This window comes from Chiloscyllium plagiosum, unplaced genomic scaffold (genome assembly GCF_037043375.1).
Source record: "Chiloscyllium plagiosum isolate Xiang-an unplaced genomic scaffold, Cpla_swu_hap1 HiC_scaffold_13, whole genome shotgun sequence".
Lineage (NCBI taxonomy): Eukaryota > Metazoa > Chordata > Chondrichthyes > Orectolobiformes > Hemiscylliidae > Chiloscyllium > Chiloscyllium plagiosum.
The window spans coordinates 69,573,684-69,595,966 of record NW_028270151.1 but is presented as its reverse complement, the minus strand read 5'-3'; the positions used below and the strand labels follow the sequence as shown (position 1 = coordinate 69,595,966).

Below are 22,283 nucleotides of genomic sequence, written 5' to 3'. Positions count from 1 at the left end.
GTTATGTTTCTGTAGATGCTGGTTTGAAGGTCTCTGTTAACTGTATATTCAACTGTTGCATCTAGGAATGGGAGCCTGTTGTCATTCTCCTCCTCTTTTGTGAACTTTATGCCTGTCAGGATATTGTTGATGGTGTCCTTCCCATTTCTAGACTGGGACAACACACACATTCTAGGACAGGCGAAACAAAGGCACGCATGAGAATTCTTAGAGGCATGGCATTCTAACCAGAACTCCATCAATAAACACATCGATTTAGATCCCATCTACTTTCCCTAGTAAAAAAGAACCGGAAGTGACATCGCCCACCTTAATAAACCAAGACCTATAAATAGAGAGGCGAGATATACCACCAGCGCTTCACCAGAGACTCTCACCTAGCATGGTGACGAAACATCTGAAAACAAACCTTCAAGCTCAGCGAGCTAATTTACATACTTATCATCAACCTGAGCTACAAATCTTCTCAAAAATTTGTACTTCTATGTTGACCAACTCTCTGGATCTGACATCTGATCAGATAACAAACTGGGAATATTAGTTTACAACACAATTACTAATTACAAGTTCTAGATAGGTTAAAGTGTAATGACATTGAACCAGTCAGAAACATCAAGAAGCACATGTAAACTCCGAAGTGAAATATATTATCATTGATAATGCAAATCAGATATCTTTCAACATATCTTACTTGACAAGCCAAAATATCTTACGATGCATTTAAATCATAAGTGGATACAAGCTTCTATTTTTAATGTTAGAACATTAAACTGCAGTCCAAAAGCAGTACGTTTGTGCTTTGAATGTCAATGCCATTCCATTGATCCTGCAAAAAATTAGTCAATTTCTAACATGCCTTCAGAGATGCAAACTAACGCAGCAATATATCTTAAAGATCTGATCCAGTATAAAGCTAGATTAGTATTAATCTCTTCAATCTCTCTGCTAACTTTGTTTTTGTTTTACTGCTTTCAACTCTCAACAACTGGAAGTCAGCTTCAATTTAAGAATGGCATTCAGAAGAGCAAGTCAGTAAACGGCAACATTAATTGAAGTTCAGTTACATAAGATTTAACACCAGTTTGTAAGACAACATTAATTCAATAGTTTTCAGCTCACAAGCAACATCATTTTTTTCAGCTCACAAGCAGCAAAAACAGGAGTTTAACCTTAAGAACGAAACATGCTAAAATATAAGTGCTTTGACCACGGCATTTATCACAGACATGTTTTAACAAGATGCTAAATTGAACATAGATTCTAACTACCATAATCGTCTTTTCAGTAAGCCTTCAGGTTAGTGAACTGATAATATATGGCAACTGTGGTCTTTTGAGCATTAGATAGATAATGAAGAAGTTCCCGTCCACAATGGCTTATTCAGAGAGTATCTACAGCCCAGGAAAGCCTACTGTTCAAATCCTGTTTATTTTTGTTTTGCTGAATTATTCCATCTCTCTTTAGGATGGAAAGTTTATGATCATTACGCTCAGTGCCCCTGGGTTCAGAGAAGAAGAGTTGGCCAGGACTTTGTTCTTGGTTACTTCCAACAGACTTTCTGCAATTGTATGGTGGGATATTACCAGCACTCTCGGGTGAGTCTGACATATAGATTATAGCTACTTTATCGTTGTTTATGGAGACACACAATAGCTGGATTCACCACTTGGTCCTTGTCCATGTATGTAAAGACTACAAAAATTACTGATAACTAGACTTAATCAAGTAAAATATCTTTCTTGCGCCTCATTGTTATTTGATGATGTGGTTGAACGTCTAGCTGTCAAAGTTTTGTGTCCAAGAAGAGTGGAGTAAGCAGTTTTGGTGATCCAGAGCTCACGTTAGTGTTCAATCATTCTATCTGTACTGATGTTTAAAATTGGTTAGAACTCTGGACCCCTTTCTATCACCATGTTTCAGTGCATAAATATAAACTGTTTATTATGATGCTGGTTATATCAATGGAGATTACCCAGACTTGACCCCAGATATGATCTATGTCTTCTGATTTCAGCTCCATGATGCTAAAGTTATGCTCAGTCAGCTGGAGCTATGGGAGGGAAATGTTCAGATCAGGGTTCTTAGACCGAGGTGTATAAATCAATTTATTTTAATATCAAGCAGTGAAACTATTTGTGCCTCATGACAACAATAATTGTTTTGCAGTTCATGTGTTATCTGTGCCACCCTTTTTTTGTGATTTCTGTAGTACTAGATTAGATAACCTACAGTGTGGAAACAGGCCCTTCGGCCCAACAAGTCCACACCAGTCTTCCAAAGAGTAACCCACCCAGACCCATTCCCCTACATTTACCCCTGACTATAGGCAATTTAGCATGGCCAATTCACCTAACCTGCACAACTTTGGATTGTGGGAGAAGCCAGAGCACACGGAGGAAACCTTAACAGACTCAGGCGGCTGAGGCGGGAATCAAGCCCAGGTCCCTGGTGCTGTGAGGCTGCAGTGCTAACCACTGAGCCACCATGCCACCTAGTTTTTTCTGATCATTTAAAGGTTATGGGCTGCACTAACTGAGTCAGCATTTATTGCCCATCCCTACTTGGTCTTGCGAAGTGCCCTAGTGTGCACTATTGCTCCTCCAACTAATACTGTCACAGATTCATTTGCAGCAGGCTGATTGGTGAAGAAAATTCAATATTGTTTATTCCTCTCATCAGTTCCCCAGTCTAGCAGTTGTGTGCTTTAGGGTTCAGCCAGACTGGGCCAATAGTGGTGCTGCTGAGCCACTTTTGGTGATGAATGTGGGGAGACCCCTCCAGTACAGATCGGATAAGGTGTGCCACATCATCCTGTTGTGCTATGCTGGAAGAGGCAGCGGGGTGATGCTCTGGATGCTGAGTAGCTGGGAAATGGAAACAGTTGTCTGAGGAGGAGGAGAAGTACACTGGGGAAATGAAGCTCTCCTTGTAATGACAGAGTTCAGCAATGTTAGGTGCTACAAGCTGGACAGAACCTGATTGACACCCAGTTCCACTGATGAGAGCTGGGTGCAGCAGACCATCCTGACTGGGCACTAGCCATTGGTTATGGTGCCAGCGTTTGATTTGCATTGTCAGGGGTGGCCTTGAGCCTCTAGTTTTGTCTATGCTCCCTTTTGGTTGCAGTAAATAAAAGCTTGTGTCTGCAATTGTCCAATGTTTTCCTGTATGTCGTGTTTCAATACTGGACAGTGACAAGTTGTGGGTCTCCAATTAGCACTGAGGGCAGAGTAGTGATGACAGAGAGAGACAGACTGTAGCTACAGATAGGTAACTATATGGTGCAGTGGTTAAGCCATGACTAGGTTGAGGAAATGGGATGATATGTGTGAGGGACTTTCAGCCATACTGGTAGGTAGCATGACTTTGTGTTTGCTGTATCATTACTCTGCTGGTGAGGACAACACTAATTATAAATGTTGGACTGCTGCCTTTAAAAGATTACATGGGTGCAAGGGCTGCTGGTCTTTTGGCAGATAATCTAATGAGTGGTGAATTGTTTCTTGAATAATGTCTGGTATGGTGAGATCAGATGTGTGGGATGCTATGCGATGCAGCCAGTAGTTAATATGGTGCTATTGATAAGATATTATGTGAAATTGTGCTAAATCTTTCGGTGAGAATCCCTCCAAAAAACTCCAGGCAAATCAGAACTAGTTGAAGAAATGTAAATTCCAGTCCATTGCCTCTCATAACTTCAGTGTTTTACAGATTGATTATTTATAAATAAGGTTGACAATCTAAAGCAGATTGGAAAACTGCACGACTCTCCGACAAATTGAATGTGAATCAGTATATGAATAGGATGTGTTTAAAGGGATATGGGCCCGGTCCTGGCAGGTGGGACTAGGTTGGATTGGGATATCTGGTCAGCATGGACAAGTTGGACCTAAGGTCTGATTCTGTGCTGTACATCTGTATGTCTCTATGACTCTATTTTCCGATAGGAAAAATGCAGCTGAATGAATTGTATAAAGTATAATTTTCTTCTCTGCCCAGCTACTTCTAAAATAAATAGATTTAACATAACAGGTTGTACTAATGCAGCAAAGAGGCAATAGTAAGGTTGCTTACGTTATTATGTCATCTTTCAGTGAAGCTAGTATTAGACACTCCGTTGACTCTTGTTTCAGCTTTTGACATTAGTTTGAAAAACAATGTCAGCTGTGCTTTCAAGATACAATATCAAGTCCACGTGCCAATATTACTACAAATCATTACCATAGAAATGCAATTTTTGTCATCTTGTATGTAATTTTCTTTACAGTTATGTTTGAAAATATGTGAATGTAAAACAGGTTTCTCACGTTCCCAAGGCTGGTCATTTTAATCAAGGTTTTAGACTGTTTATTATTGATGAGCTAATGCCTCTAAGTAAATAGGTGGAGGAATTTCATGCCATGTATTTATTCCTACAAAACACAATGTATGAAACCATTGTACAAACTTTGGATAGGTCCAAAGTCTGACTTTAAAAAAAAATTATCCAGTTTTCCTTTTTGATAATGTCTATTTTTAAAACTCCATGGTATTTATTACTTTATAAAACACCAGTGTGATAACTTACATTTTGATTGCACACCTTTGAATTGAATTGAATTGTATTTATTGTCACGTGTACCAAGGCACAGTGAAAAGTTGAACCAGACAAAGTGAATCTACTGTTTAACCTGGAATTGGAGAGTCAGTCAATATTCGATCCTTAATATCCAGATGTTTCCTTGGTCCACAATGTTTCCTTTTATACTCTTCAACTATCATAGACAAAATCAATTTCACCTGTATTGATTTATAGACTCTTTATCTGTCACCATCTGGGATTGCACTAATTTTCATGGGTAATCTGGTTATTACAAAGCAATGTTAAACACCATGGAATTGCCATCAGAGGTTTCCATCTGATCAGTCATTATAGCGTACCACTAGAGATACCAGTGGCTTTGCATTTTCACTTGAAGTGTTGTTGCCTTTATCTTTCATGCCATCTGATGGGTGTTTATTGACAGATGTGTGTTGAGCAACTGAGGCTTTTATGAAGTTGGTGTTCTTCCTTCGATTATCGCGACTATTCTTTGTAGTCTTCGATGTACTTTTGGTGCTTGTACTAACAGGTGAACTCTGACAGATCAGCAGTGCTTTGAAACATCTGTAAAACTAGACAGATTCAAACAAATGAATTGAGCATCAACATTAACCTTCAGTAGTTGGTAAAATGTATTACTTGAGTGGTGAGTGATTGTAAAATAAATCATATAGTCACCATGGCAGTCAAGTAAAGAAAGACTTCCAGTACAAGTTAAAGGATTAGTAAATGCATAAATTAAACTGTTAATGTAAAGGTAGGACCCCTCAAAGTACAGAGGATCAGAGGGACCTAGGTGTGCATCCGCACAGTTCCTGGAAAGCAATAGGATAAGGTGGTTAAGGTGGTATATAGGATACTAACCTAAATTTCTTGAGGCTTGAATATAAGAACAGGGAGGTTTTGTTGGAGCTATAAGATGTTAGTTCAGCCACGATTGGAGTAGTGTGTGCAGTTCTAGTCACCCAACTATAGGAATGAAGTGTTTGCACTGGAGAGGTTGCAGGGGAGATTGACCAGGATATTGCCGAGACTGAAGCATTTCAACTATGAAGAGAGATTAGATAGGCTGAGTTGTTGTTTTCCTGAGAGCAGAGAAGACTGAAGGGGATCTTGATTGAGGTGTACAAAGTTCAGAGACACACATATAGGACAGCTGGGAAGATCTGTATTCCCCTGATCAATAACCAGGGATCATGGATTGAAGAAAAAGGGCAGGAGGATTAGAGGGAATTTAAGGAATATTATTTTTTGGCCTGGGGTGTGATAATCATAATCATAATCATATCTGCAACTCACTGCCTGAAAAGTGATAGAGGTGGGAACCCATCACAAAGTTGAAGTATTTAAGTGGGCACTTGAAACATCATGGGACACAAGGCTATGGGTCATGTGATGGAAATAGGATGAGAGTAGGTGCTTGAAGACATGATGAGCTGAAGGACCTTTTTCCATGCTTTAAAAATCAATTGACACTACTTAGCGCTTTTCATTGTACCTTTAACATGACATTAAGTGATTCCTAGGCTAATGTTTGCTTTTCCACTTTATTTGGATTCACTTTTTTTCCTTTGAATACTTAATGATAAATGCTGCCATCCCCAGCAGATTAGTGGCATGTACTGCTTCTACTGTTCCCCGGGTCAGTGCCTCAGAACTCGGAACTTGTTGGAAAACCAGTTGCTGTTACTGTGCAAGCCACGACTGACAGCTATGATGGCAGCAATCTGAGTTTGCAGGATAGCAGCTCATGCCCATGATTTCAGTCTGAACTTTCATGTAGCAATCAGCCTTTGGGTGGTTTCGAAAATAAAATCAAAGTATTGTGGATGCGGAAGATCTGAAATTCTATTACTGGCTGATTTCTGTTGTATGAGCAAGTAAATCAAATTAGTACCACTGCCTATGTTGTAGAGATTTATAATCGACCTGTTCAGATGTGTAATGATACTGACATGTGTACTGAGGTACAGTGAAAAGTGCTGTGTTATGTGCTTTACAAGTAGATTGTACTATACAGTGCCACAGTGTAACAGAGCAGAGTGCAGGATACAGTGTTACAGCCGCTGAGAAGGTACAGAGAGGTCCATTCAAAAGGCTGATCATAGAGGAGAAGAAGCTGTTATTGAATCTGTTCATATTTGTATTCAAGCATTTATATGTTCTGCCTGATAGAAGAGGGTGGTTGAAAATATAACTGGGTGGGAGGTGAATCCAGACCTTCAGTCTCAGAGGTAGGGATATTATCACTCCTGCCTATGTGGCATGGAGAGTTAAACTGTTGTATGTAGAGCACATGGTAGGCTTCCTCTAAGTGTAGGGAGCTACAGAGTCCGATTGTTGCAGAGTGACAGACTAGTAAGTAATTTCCCTCTGTCTAGAAGAGTCTCTTGGTATGAGACATGTTAGCAATTACAACTTACATTGATACAACAGACATTGTTACAGAGACTCTGACAAGGATCAGATGTTAGTTCCCACTTCTCCTTGAGCTGAGATCATCATGCGAATTGTGCTTATAAAATTGCTCAGTATTAACCCTTCTAGATCCACATACAACAATTTCTACTTGTGCTACATTAAAAGTTAGATACTGTGCTACAATTCAGTTCACAAGTGTGCTAATGAAGTTGGTCACTATTTGCACACTGAAAATTATGAGCTGTAAGCTCTGCACATTAGCCTTAGGCAATGTTCATGCTCCTTGACATTGACTTCAAGTTTTCTGACAAGCTGTGTGCCAATGCATGTACGTATTCGTCACAATCTACAGGCTGCCCCATCTTATTCTTCAACAGTGTACTTTGCAGTAGAAACCATGTGACCCTTGCACTCTGCTGAACTAGCATCACTGCTATCCTTATCCTCTGCCCTGATCTGGTGTCTCAATGTGAATACGTTTTGCCTCTGTGCTAGTTTCTAAAATCTTGTATGCAGACATCGGATTGTGTTCGAGACCAATAAGAGAAAACAAGGTAAATCAGGATAGAGTGTGGGATGAGGAGGAAGCAAGTTTTGAGAAGCAGAACAGGGTCTGAGCATACTGTTGCCATCAAGTCCAGCCCTACCACTGGCCATAGCTTTGGTCATGGTTATTCCAATGAGGGCATCGTATTTTCCATTTAGGTTAAGCATATTAATGCTCCTAGTGGATGAGTGCGACCTCATCCTGCAAGAGATGGGGAATTGTGCCTGTGAATGCTGTACAGTACATTTGGATGATGTGATTGTCACGGCTGAAGAGCTGGCAGCGATGTGTAAGCTGCGAGTTGTGGATGTGAAGCTTGACGCAATGCCAAGTGTGTGGGGGTAAGGTGAAGTAATGCCTGTTGGGCAAAATCAAATAATTTTCTTCAGATGAATGAAGGAATGAATGAGAATTGTGCAGTTTGAGGCTAGTTGGCAACTAAAGATGAATTTGGTGACCTTCAATATTCGTGTGACTCATTCAGTTTCAGTCCTCCTTGAATTACTTGCAGCTCTGCATCCAAGTAGTTGGAGCTAGACAGTTGACATGGATTACTACAGCTGTCTGCTACCACCACCTTCACAAAATTCTGTCAAAAACGGCCTGGTCTTTCTAAAAATAAATGAAAGCTCTCCTTTCAACTTCAAGCCACCAAGGCCTCCAGTGCAGCTGTTGGAAAAGCATGACACCTGCCCTCAGCCATGTCGACTGTTTCATCTTTGTGTCTTCCCCATGCCAATATCACTTTTAAAATGACTTCCACGACTTGCTCCAGTCAAAATACGTCTGTATATTTAACGGGTGCGGTCTGGCTCGAAGTGATGCAGATTAGTTTGATCAGCTGCCAGCTTCCAATGATTCTTGCCCTTGTTCAAAACCTCAGCAATGTGCTTAGCAATGGCTGCATGCAGTGTTATGAAGTTGTACTGTACCTTTAAGAGAGAGCGAAAGCTATTTTGCACTAAGAGTTTGCTGGCACATGTCAGGTGACTGAATAGCAATCTCAGAGTTCACTGGAAAATTGAAAATATTTGGCTGTGAAACAAGTGCCTGACTTATGGTTGCTATGTTTTCACAACTGTTTGAATTTAGCCATTCAGTTTCAATTATGGAGTTAAGTTTGCTTATTGAGCTCTAAGGTTCATTTTCAGATGTTTCGTCACCAGACTAGATAACATCATCAGTGAACCTCCGGTGAAGCAGAGGAAAATCACCTATACAGCGTACTCAGAAAGAACAGATACCCAATGAACACAGTCCACTGATTTCTCAGCACCAAACCCAAACAAGCAGACAAAACACACCCAGAATCCCTAGCCACTCTCCTCACAAGAAAGACATCTCAGAAATGACTGCAGATTACTCAGATCCCTTGACATCATGGTAGCCCACAAACCCACCAGCACACTAAAACAGCAACTAATGAATTTAAAAGACCCTATACAGACAACAAGCAAAACTAATGTCATTTACAAATATCTTGCAAGAACTGTAACAAACATTACATTGGACAAACAGCAGAAAACTAGCCACCATGATACATGAACATTAACCAGCCACAAAAAGACATGACCCACTCTCACTAGTATCCTTATATACAGATGAGGAAGGACACCACTTCGACTGGGACAACACATCCATCTTAGGACAAGCTAAACAGAGACACGCATGAGAATTCCGAGAAGCATGGCATTCCAACCAGAATGCTATCAACAACACATTGACTTGGACCTCATTTACCACCCTCTGAGAAAAAGAACAGGAAATGCCATCACCACAGCAAATGACAACATCAACCCAATGAAACCTAAATGCATAAATAGAAAGCAGGTCACTAACACCAGTGCTTTATTGGAAGTTCAATGATGATGTTATCTAGTGTGGTGACGAAATGTCTGAAAATGAACCTTCCAGCTCAGCAAGAAAACTTACTTCCAGAACCTCAGCCTGGGCTACAAACCTTCTCAAAACACGCTAAGTTAAATTATGCCCCAGATACTAAAACCCAATAAAATTTGAATTTTACTGTTTTGACAACATCGAACCAATGAGACGATTCGATATTTAGGGTATAAAAGAAGCCGGTATTTTGAGAGTTAGCCAGAAAGAAAGCAACAAATTGCCATTGTCAAAGTAAAGGCCAGCCACACTCTCTCTATTAAAGATACCTTTTTTGTCTGAAACATCTTTGCAGCAAAAGACCGAAGGCGACCCAGGGAGATCACAGCCAGAGGAAGACAGACACTGGAGATAACAGCTGCCAAAGAGTTTTGAAAATTAAGTTGATGTAAGTTTAATAGGGGTGTTTATGGAACCAGTATATTGTTATGGAGTTGGAGGCAGATTATAAACCTTTAACAGAAAAGAGGTTTAGAGTTGTAAATAGTTATTGTTTAATGTTCTCTTTTAGAGATTTTTCCGTTAAATAGTGGAAGTTGGGAGTTCTCTGTCACTCATACTTTAACAGATTACAACGTGAGGTGAGCTTTTCTGGGTGTTCGGTTTAATTAGCAGAAGGGTTCACTACTGTGTTGTAACAGCAGCCAGTCAATCATTAGTAGGCAGCAGGAGTTTGTTTGCTAGCTGCATCTGAATCAAAGGACACAGGTTCATCACTTGTCAGCATTCCTCTGCCTGTTTTCAGAGGTTATCACATTTTGTGGCTAATGCTGTCAAATCTTTTAAAAGTTTAAAGCTACTTATGAGATTACTTATTTAACCTTGGGAAATGAATCCAATGAAATGTGTCTCACTGGGTGAAAGTTTAAAGTTTCTGAAGTTCTTCAATCTGGGAGAATAGTTCAGAATTATGCATTGCCCACTGCTGCTGTCAATAATTAAGTTGTGTTTGAGTGTTCCATTTTCACAATAAACTGTATTTATTGTCAAATGCACAAATTAAACACTGATGCGTTGGAATGACCATCAAGTTTGCCACTAAAACTAATACTTCATGAACTTTACTGAAGATTAGATTCGGGCAGGGTAGGGTGGTGAGGGGGAGGAGTACTTTGACATGTTACAGTTGCTATGCCGATGTCAAATGTCAGCCAAAAAAAATGATGTAGAGTTTTTCTAATGAGTTTACTTCAGTTTGAAGACCAGGTCCATCACTTAATAGTATCCCGTATTTTAGAATTAAAATAACCTTTAGATTAACATGGATCACCAACATTGAGGAATTAACTGTAGATTGTAATTGCACATGAACAATTAACCTAGAAATCGGGAAGTTACTGTCTGCTCCCCTCTGTGTCCCTCCTTATTTGAATACATCCATGGTTCTTATTTCCTTTGGAAAGGATATAATTGCCATTTTAATGACCACAAAACTACTGAGACACTGTGGTTTAAAAAACAGGTTTTCTTGCGTTTGACAAAAAGGTTAGCTTTATACTTAAACCCATCTAATTAAAATAATGAAGTGAGCTTTAACCTCTGCACACATAAATACAGATTAGAGAGTGGGAAAGGTCAGTTGGCCAAATTGGAGTCTAACAAATGAATAAAGACAGTAAAGTCAGTATTTTTTAGAGTTGTTTGGAAACAGGTTGAATTTGGTGGTCTCAGTGCTTTTGATTTATAAACTGAGTTGGCTGTTCCTCCGGAAATACACCCTGTTGTCCAAAATGATGACCTTTAGCTTACTAATTAGTCTAATATGTTATACCTTTTGAAATACCATTTAAAAATCCAAATATATAATCCCCAGTTTCTCCTTTATCTATCCTGATAGCTCTGCCCTCCTTCCATTTGTAGTTACCTTTATTTAAGCTTAGAACAGTTGTTTTCAACTCCAGATCCTCTCTCAAATTGAATGCTAAGTTCTACCATATTATGGTCACTGTTTCCTAAGGGATCTTTTACTCTGATGTAATTTATTAAACTTGCCTCGTTACACATCATCAGATCCAAAATGGGCTGACACCTGGTTGTATACACAACATATCATTCCAGGATGCGGTCCGAAACATACTCTGAATTCTTCTCGTGTCTATCTCTGTCAGTCTGACTATCACTATCCACATGAACAAAATGAACCCATGAACAAAATGCATGTTATTTACATGCCCCTTATTATCTCTTGATTTATTTTCCATTCTAAGAATAGCCAACATTAGAGGGGCTATAGACTACTCCTAGTAGTTCAGGCTTTCCCTCCTTATTTCTTAACTTATTTAAATTCAACATCAACTGATTTCTTGCGATACCACTTGTTTCATCCCATACTAATGCTGCTACCCCACCATCTTTTCGACCTGTCCTTCCAAGAAAGTCATATACCCGTGAATATTTAGTTTCCAGCTTTGATCTACTTGTAACCGTGTCTCTGGCTGTAAGATCATACCCATTTACCCGTATTTTCATTTATTTTGTTTTGATTACTATGTACATTCATGTCGAGTTATGAGATTGTCATACTTTGTCCATCTTTCAACTTATTTGCTGCTGGTTTGCTATGTTTGTATACTCTGTCCCTTTCTGTTGGCCAACCGTTCATGACTCCTGGCCTGGTGTGGCGTAGTGGCCTCCCAGGGTGCCTCCACCCCCTTGTGCCAGGCCAGCCCTCAGCATGGCATCCTCTTGGCCTGGCGTGGCAGTCGGACTGGAGACTAGGTGCCCAAGTGGTATGGATTGGAAGACTGCCATTCTGGACTTCCATTTCTACAATGCTGGACATTTTATTTCTCTGTTTTCTAAGATCTAGTAACTAAAGAAGCTGTACCTGTAAGTGGCGATGCGTAAACTTTTCACTGTACTCATTGAGTATATGTGACAACAGCTGCCCGTAATGCTGAAATATACTATCACTTGGTAAGCTTACATTTCTCTCTTCCAGATTCCTTTCTTTATTCCCCCATTTCCCTTCTAATTAGTTTTAAATCCCTATACCTTCTAAGCCTCCAAATGTATGTGCAATATTGGATATGATTCTGTTACTGGGCAACATGTAGTGGGCGGCACGGTGGCACAGTGGTTAGCACTACTGCCTCACAGGGTTCAATTCCCGCCTCAGGCGACTGACTGTGTGGAGTTTGCACGTTCTCCCCGTGTCTGCATGGGTTTCCTCCGGGTGCTCCGGTTTCCTCCCACAGTCCAAAGATGTGCAGGTCAGGTGAATTGGCCATGCTAAATTGCCCGTAGTGTTAGGTAAGGGGTAAATGTAGGGGAATGGGTGGGTTGCGCTTCGGCGGGGCGGTGTGGACTTGTTGGGCCGAAGGGCCTGTTTCCACATGTAAGTAATCTAATCTAATCTAATTTTACAAAATCGTTTGGACTGTGCCAACAATTACACCGGAAACAAATTTGAAGGTTTATGGTGTGATGCACTGAACATTCTAGAAGCTGCATATCACACAAATGACCCTGATTTCATGTAGACCAGAGGACCCAATGTCCTAAATGCTAAGCGTTTTTGAACTATTGTCACCATATCGTAGGTAACAAGATGCAGCAAAGTCTTGCAAATACACGACAAGGATGACAATTCTGTCACAATTTTTCAGATTTTTTACAATTAACATCTTATCCCCAGAACATCAGTCAGTGCACATCAATCTATGGTGTGGTCATTTATGTCCACCTGAGAGGGCCTCTTTAATGTTACATCTGCTAGCTCTTTTCCCATATCAGCTATGTTTATGGTCAAAGCAAAACATCTGCTGCCTCACAGCACCAGGAACCCAGGTTTGATTCCATCCTTGGGCGACTGTCTGTGTGGAGTTCGCATATTCTCCCGATGTCTGCGTGGGTTTCCTCTGGGTGCTCTGGTTTCCTCCCACAGTCCAAAGATGTGTAGGCCAGGTGAATTGGCCATGTTAAATTTCCCATAGTGTTAGGTGCATTAGTCAGAGGGAAATGAGTTTGGGTAGGTTACTCTTCAGAGGGTCGGTGTGGACCTTTTGGGCTGAAGGGCCTGATTTCAAACTGTAAGGAATCTAATCTAATCTACCCTAACACTGGTGAAGTTCAGCTTCATTTTTATTACATGACAGCTGCATGAAGTATTGTTGCCTTGCAGGGTGTGCGTTAAACCCAGGCACTCCTGATGGTTAAACTAGATTGAAAGTACTCTGTTACTTAGTAATAATAAATGATAGCTCGCTATCTAATTCTCTCCTCTCTGAAAGTAGTTCATGTTACAGTGTATGAGAAACAAAGACCTGTCGCTGCTGGAAACCTGAATTAAAAGCTGGGAAATCAAAGAGAAGCTCAACAGGTCTGGCAGCAAGTGTGGAGGGAAGAGTCACCTTGTACCCACTTCAATTTCATTTCCATTTGATCCTGAACTGGACTTCTGGCCTCATAACCCAGGCAACACCAAACCAGCCCAAATTCACCTCTGAAACATTACCTATCTTCATCCTTCCCTGCCGTTACTATTTTTATTATTTCAAATCGATTTTAATGTGGCAAAATATATGAATCATTCAGATTTGTCCATAGTCCTATATTAAATATTTTCATTTAGCATTTATGTAATTTATATATTATAATTTTGTACGTTGTATAAATGACATTTTGTTCTTTTAAATGCACTGTTAAGACATAAAATTGGATAGAATGTCTTTCAGACAATATCAATAATCATTGCTTGTTTTGGAACCAAAGGGTGAAATTGTTGAAGACCCCTGGGTATACCCAGGCCAGAGGTATGGTTACATCACTACGCTACCAACATTTGGCTCAATTTTAAATATACTGTTTAAAATGATACACTTTTTAAAGGTTCAGTGGCATTTGGACTTGCATCATGACTTTAGATGATTCATAGCGCACAGAAAAGTAATGTAATTAAATAAGTTTTTCACAGGTTACTGCTTAATGCAATTGCAATCAAAACACCATTTAAGAATAGACTTGCCTTAAAACTGTTGTAAGCTGATCATATTAATTCCCCTACAGGGTGTATTGCTCTGTTTCTGTTTAGTATGCAATAAATATTCATGTTTAGTTAGGGCACATCACGGATAATAATCCAAATGTCAGAAGCAAATCTGGGCAGCATGCGACTGCATTGTCAGAAACATAGGAAACTTTTAAGTTTTATGATTGTTAAGCGGTTTTTCTGGATTAATTACCTTACTTTTCTCAGAAGCTGTCAACGTGGCATAATTTTACAATAACTCCTTGCTCCGTTCCACAAATCTGAATTTCAAATACGTCATTATCAGGAGGGTGACAGAGAGGATATTTCTAATTTATTTCATCCTGTGTTAGCAGAATGCAAAATGCTTCAAAATAAAATAGTCAGGAACTGAAAAATGTGTCAGCTGACATTTTTGAATGTGCTTATCCATTTTTAAACACATAAATTGGGTTCGAGGATCATGAGTATCATTTTAAGGGGTGATGTATATTCTGATCATTCTCTGTATGAACAGGTCTAGCAAAAGTACACATTCAACTATTCTTTTTCAGGGAAGAATCACTTATCTTTGTACATAGCTGGCCAGAGTATTTAATATTGGTCAATTTTAATTTGTAAAATGCAATAGGACTCCTCTTGTGCATAAAATAGACTATTTATTTGCCTCTGTGCTGTGGGTACAGATCACTTGCTGCTTAGTAGTTAAAAAATCAAACAATTCCTGTTAATGCTTCAAGAGCAATTCTCTTAGATGAACTACTTCCCCCCATATGTAAGATTTCACATAACATTTGCAAAGAACACCACAATTCTGCTCTGAAGTGGTAGCCTTTTTTAAAAATTCACTCATGGGGTGTGAACATCACTGGCTGGCCAACATTTATTGCCTGTCCCTAGTTGCGTTTGAGTGGCTTGCTAGGCCATGTATAACTTTTAAAAAACTGAGGTTTCTGGTAGTAGTTTTCCTTGGGGAGACCACCTTGAAACATCACTAGGTAACTGTGCAATTAACCTGGTGTAAAGATTTGTGACTATACGTAGCTTGAACCTTGTAATTAAATGAGGTTGTCTTAAACATGCTGTAACACAATATACTTTTGGATACCATATTCTTGGATGTCAGTGGAAATGTTTCCTAAAAAGGTGGGGTGATGAGCTGTAGAACACAAGCTCAAGTCTGGGATTGGGTCTGAGGAGAAGCTCAATAGCTCATTCAAAATAGCAAAGAATGGTTAACCATTTCCAACACAGATTCATGTAATCTTTTGACCTATGAATGTCATGTTTCCTCAATTCCACCATTGGTAGTCTTTGTTAGTTCTTTCTAATTGAGGTATGGGGTAGCACCTTGCATGGTTTAATGCCTGGCAATCATCCAGCTAGTTCTTCATTTTTAAAGATCATGAAATCTTTTCCACAGCGCTTAGTTTTCAGGGTGATAGAGATGGTTTGAAATATGAAATAAAGTCTCTGACACTTTTGCAAACTTTAGTTACACTGGATGCTGTTCTGCTGGCAGTGTTGACATCTGAGTGCTTTGAGTGTCTGCAGAGAGTATGCCAAGTCAGCAGATTGTGACATCAATCAGTGTGTAATGAACATTTAAAATCCCCAAGTCATTCTGGAGCCCAGTACTCTACCTAAGTCCTTAATTGAAAATGGTACCAGTGAGGTTTAAAAGAATCTTGAAATACTTTTGCATGAGATTCTGGTGGTTTTTTATTCATACTTACTTGGATTCTAAAAGAATTCGGCTTTCAGAATTTATTTAATGTTGTTAAAGCTTATAGAGGCTACACAGATTCTCTTCAAACTGTTTGCCTCTTGACATTAATTGTAATAGTGTGCATTGCACTTCAGCTGGTATATTTCAGAGAATAAGCTGTGATGTTACACAGTCTGGATGTAGGTTTGCTTGCTGAGCTGGAAGGTTCATCACCCCAATAGGTAACATCTTCAATTGGCCTCTGGACAAAGCACTGCTGACGATCCCTGCTTTCTATTTATATGTTTGGGTTTCTTTGGGTTGGTGATGTCATCCCCAGTAGTGATGTCATTTCCTGTTCTTTTTCTCAGAGGGTGGGTAGATGGGGTCTAACTCACTGGGTTTATTGATCGTGTTCCGGTTGGAATTCACATGTATGTCTCTGTTTGGCTTGTCCTAGGATGGATGTGTTGTCCCAGTCATAGTGGTGTCCTTCCTTATTTGTATGTAAGGATACTAATGAGAGAGAATCATGTCATTTGTGGCTAGTGAGCCTGAGAAATTTGGAAGAGGAGAGGGAGAGTGGGTCTTGGTTGGATCCACATCTACCTGAGGCATGCAGGAATCTGTTCTCCAACCTGAATTTGTGGTCAATAATGTGTCACATGTTTCCACTTCACCAAGGATGTCCTCAATAAAATTTATTAGCTGTTCCAGTGACAACTGGAAGCTTCAAGCAGAATGAGGGTGGTATTTCTATGGGAAGGTGGCCATTGTTCTCATTACAAAGGATTGAGGCATCATTACCATCCATGACAAAGCAACCTGCTTGATTGATACCACACTAACACTTCAATATCCACTACCTTCACAGCTAACTGGCAGTGATTGGAGTATGCTGTGTCTACAAAATTCTCTGCAAACTACCCACCAAGGCTATGTCAGCTGTACTTTTCAAACCCATGATCTCTAGCTCCTAGAAGGGGTAACACTTTCAAGGGAACCTGTAAAATCCACACACCCCCACCCAAGCCACAAACCATTCTGAGTTGGAACTGTATTACTTTGCTTTTTACTGTTGATTGATTTAAAATCATACGACTCCCTCCTTTTTGACATAATTGTGGGCATACCCATTCTCAAGAAGGCAGCTCAATACCATCATCTTGGGGTCAATTAGGGATGGATGATAAGTACTGGCCTAATCAGCAGTGTCAACATCCTGTGAATGATTAAAAAATAAGAATGTGACAGTGCTTTTCTTCAATATTTGGGCACAAGGTGAAAAAGGATCCATTGATCAATATGTGACTGCATTAACACAGCTTGCAAAATCCACAAATTTGTGTGACTAACAGACAATCTAATTCTAGCTGGATTAGAATAAGAGATCCCCCCAGAGGAGGAGAAATCTCAAAAAAGGAGACTCTTACTCTCAGGAAAGTGCAAAAGGGTTGATGCTGAAAATTGACATCAAGAGGCTAGGGATTTTCACAGCAGAACTGACCAGGCCTTGCACTATGCTGATAGACATACCAGGCCTAAAGGGCATAAGGATCATGGGAAAAGGGCAGGGTACAAATATTGTGGGGGGGACATCATTCAAAGAGATGGCACGGTGCCTCAGTGGTTAGCACTGCTGCCTCAAAACGCCAGGGAACTGGTTTCAATTCCACCCTCTGGTGACTGTCTGTGTGGGTTTTCCGCATTCTGTCTGCATGGGTTTCTGCTGAGCACTCCAGGTCCTCCCACAGTCGGAAGATGTGCGGGTTAGGTGGATTGGCCATGCTAAATCATCTAGGAGAAAGTGAGGACTGCAGATGCTGGAGATCAGAGCTTAAAAATGTGTTGCTGGAAAAGCGCAGCAGGTCAGGCAGCATCAAAGGAACAGGAGAATCGATGTTTCGGGCATAAGCCCTTCTGCCTGAAGAAGGGCTTATGCCCGAAACGTCGATTCTCTTGTTCCTTTGATGCTGCCTGACCTGCTGTGCTTTTCCAGCAACACATTTTTAAGTTCATGCTAAATTATCTGTCATGTCCAGAGATGTGTGGGCTAGGTGAATAAGTGATGGGAAATCTAAGGTTACAGGGATAGGGTGGGAGGGTTGTGTCTGGATGGGATGTTTTTCAGAAGGTCGGTGTGGACTCGAGAGGCAGAATGGCCTGCTTCCACAAAGTAGGGATTACACATTAAAAAAAGACATGTGCAACATGTGTTCTCACTGTAGCAAACCAAATCATCAGGTTGGTTCAGTCAAGTCAATAGGTCATAAATGGTTTATGACTGTTGGAATGATGAAATCAGAAGGAGCAATCTAGTTAAGATAAAGTTACAGAATAACTAATAGTAGATAGGAAGGAGAGAGAGGAACCTTTCTTCTGATAGGAAGGACAAGGGACCGTGAGATATTGGGTGATGTCAAGAAATATATCGGCCTACACAGTGATTATGCCACGATTCAGCTCTCTATATCACCTCTTCCTCCCATGCACGCCTCCACCCTGAATATGTTGACACTAAGCCAACTGAAAATTTGAAAATTGAAATTACTAGGTATATGTTAGGGATGCATGTCAAAGATAATTAAATTAAGGGTTGGTGAAGATAACATCAAGATCAGCCATGATCTAATTGACTTATGAAATGACCTTGTTGGGATGAAAGGCTTACTTCAGTTCCTGCGTTCCTGTTACCAATTGATACCAGGGTAGTAGATATTATGAAAGTGTAAGCGAGCAAGTGCTCAGAAATCACCATTTCAAACCCTGCTTTTCAACTTGACCTCTCCCACTGAGCATCACCAGCTTCAGATGTGAATCTACAATTCATTTTGGAGACACACCTCTATAAGTAAGTCATTTTTTTTTGTTTATGGGACGTGGATGCCATTGGCTAGACCAGCATTCATTGCCAATCCCTGATTGGCCAGATGGGACATTAAATGTTAACCATAATGCTGTGGGTTGGAGTCACATATAGGCCAGATGTGTTATTGATTCCCTACAGTGTGGAAACAGGCCCTTCAGCCCAACATGTCCACACCAACCACCCGAAGTGTAACCCACCCAGAACCATTCCACTATCCTATTGCTTTATATTTACCCCAATTAATGCTCTAGTTTACACATCCCTGAACACTATGGGCAATTTAGCCTGGGCAATTCATCTAACCTGCACATCTTTGGATTGTGCGAGGAAATCAGAGCACCTGGAGGAAACCCACACAGACACAGGGAGAATGTGCAAACTCCACACAGACAGTTACCCAAGGCTGGAATCAAATCTGGGTCCCTGGTGCTGTGAGGCAGCAGGGCTAACCCGGAGCCATCGTGCCGTCCCAGTTAAGGATGACCGATTTCCTTCCCATAAGAGCATTTTGTGAAATGGCCTCCGAAGACTGTCTCTTTGGTGTGAAATCAAATTTTCATCTCCTTAATTAATTATTTCCTTCATTAATATTTTTATTTTTAACATTATGTGGATTTATCCTAGTGAATGACTTCAAGTGGTTGGTGTAGTACTGAGCTAACCGACACTGAAAATGAATTGGTACTGTTTTGCCTTCTCCAAGTTACCAATGCTTTACATTTTAAATGATGCTGTCCTCTTGAGTCTAGTGCAGACTTAAATGTCAAAAGTTGTAATGTGTTTTAATTGCTCTCAAGCTGTTTAGCATAAGGGTAGTGCAGCTTTAAATATAAGGAAAGCAATGAAATTATCAAACCTATTCTAAAACATGAATACTTATTGGCACTGGCATAGCATTGGTAAATAAAAACAAGTCTGGGAGAAATACAATGTTGTAGGTGGGGATATAGGGGAACAAACTCCACGAACAATTTACTGGCTCCCTTCTCTTGCCCCACTAACAAAAAAATCCAGACTATTTTAAAAAATAACTTAACAACAACTTGCATTATCATGGCACCTTTACTGACATAAAACAGTCCAAGGCACTTCACAAAAGCATGAACAAATAAACATTTGACATTGAGCTACATAACAACAGGGCAGATGGATTGATGTTTGATCAAAGAGTTGGGTTTTAAGGAGCATCTTTAAAGGAAGAAAAGCAGTTTGAGAGGTGAGGGACTTAGGAAGTGAAATGCAGAGTTTAGGACCAAGGGAGCCTGCCAATGGTGGAGTGATTGAAATCTGAGAACTGGAAGAAACCAGAATTAGACCTCCAATATTTGTAGATCTGAATGATGTGAGATAGGAAAGTCAAAGTCACAGATTTAAAAACAAGGATAAGAATCCTAAATAATTAGTTAATATAGGTCAGTAGGTAAAGGGATGATGGGTGGGTTGTGCCCTGACTTAAAGTATGGGCAACAGAGTTTGGAAGATTGAATTTATGGAGATTGGAAAATGTGAAGTCAGCCAAAATGCGTTTTGGAGTAGTCAAGCCTAGAGATTAGGAAAAAAGGTATGGATTAGTAAAAGTTCAGATTCCTGTTTTCCAATCACAAGTTGAAGCTCAATGCTTCCGGTGAATATTGGACATCTATAGATTCTACACATTTTGAACTGTTGTCATGATTCCAGCACATCCCTGTCCCTACCACCAAGACCAATCATTGTATCTACAGTAGGGGTGTAGGACTACAGTTTAAGAGTCCATGGTTCATTCTGCCATTATGTTAATGAAACCCATTCTGGCAATTGAAATGCACAAAGTTGATGCATATGTGTAGTTTTCCCTGACCTGAAGGAAGTGGTAACTCATAGAAGCATTTTCAAGTTACTTACCTGTTTGTTTAGGAAGATATAGATAATGGGGTTGTAGACAGTGCTGCTTTTGGCAAGGATCGAAGGGATAAGGCTGGCAGCTGGAGAGACCAGACCAGGACGTCCAAAAGTAGCCACGAGTGCTACAACTCCATAAGGTAGCCAGCAGAGCAGGAAACAGACCACCATTAAAGTCACCATGAGCAAAACCTTATGCTCTCTTGCACGTCTTGTGGAATTGCTTACTCTTACCTATTAAGACAAAATGTAGATGAAAGACAATAGAAGGAAACAAATAGATTTGGCTTGCATCAGAACTATTTAAAATCAAACTGGAGTTTACCATTGGATTTTCATTGATATAATAATGCACCTGGGACGATGAGTAATCAATCCCATAATAAAGATTTAGAAAAGACAATTGCCTACTTTAATCCAGCAGGCCACATCACCTACTTTTGTTGTGGAGAAAGAATTCAACTTGCAGCCAAATTTTTATAGGATTTGAAGATTCAATTTCAGCACAACCAAAGATCTCCAACTCCTGATTGCCAAAGAATTAGTATTTTTTGAACACGAGTTATTTGCTTACATGTTGGTGGACCCAGGCAGCTCCCTAAATTCCTGTCATAGCCTCAATGAAAAAGTGCTGGAAAACTTTGAAAATGATTTGAGCGGTAAAGAACTTCCCAGGATTGCTGCCAGAGGTTTCGGTGATTTTGGATAAATGGATACGGACATGAAGAACAATATCTGAAATAGAATGTAAAGGCCTGAGAATGTAGCAGAACGTGTGTGGGGATGGACTGCTAACACATATATACAGAGACTGATAGGTTGTCGTGCAGGTTGTGTATTTTTCAGGGAATAATCATAATTATGTTTTTTACGGATGTGTATCTTAGTAGAGGCACCTAATGTTGAAACTTGGTGAGGTGTTGGATACACAGTTGAAACAAGATTACGTAAATGTGAAGTCCTCTATTGATTCTGTTAGTAAAAGGAATTTCTAGCTGATTAATACACACCAGATTGATCAGTCCCATACCTTTGCTGAGCTAGTCGATGTCAGCATGGGGACTGCAGTCAGAATTTGCCACAAACAAGTTTAAATTAAGGTTTGCAGATAATATAAAGCATAGTTGGAGAGCTGATAAATGGACAGGAAACAGAGTTGGCAATAAATAGGTATTTAAACTAGCAGAGTGCCACATGTGGCCTCAGACAAAGCAACCAAGAGTAAGGCGCCTAAGATTTCTGGTAATGTAAAGCCAAGTGACAATGTCACCTGATAAAAGCAGGTTAATTAGTTGGCCACAAGGTGGCAGATGGAGTATAATGCAGAAAAAGTATTCTTGTGTTCCTTCAAGGGATACAGCACTGGTTAAGCTTGCACTCATTGCCAGCCTTGGTTAAGAATTAAAG

The 22,283-nt window shown here is 40.1% G+C and overlaps 1 pseudogene across 1 annotated transcript in view; it reads right to left on the bottom strand.

The window, feature by feature from the left end:
• Positions 1-315: 315 nt before the first annotated feature.
• LOC122555811 (parapinopsin-like) overlaps positions 316-22,283 on the bottom strand; it is an 80,714-nt pseudogene continuing 58,746 nt past the window's right edge. The window contains exons 3-4 of the transcript XR_015759047.1: positions 20,880-21,110; positions 316-5,154 (exon numbers count right to left, since the gene is read on the bottom strand). The product of XR_015759047.1 is annotated as a parapinopsin-like (transcript). The remainder of the gene's footprint in view (positions 5,155-20,879; positions 21,111-22,283) is intronic.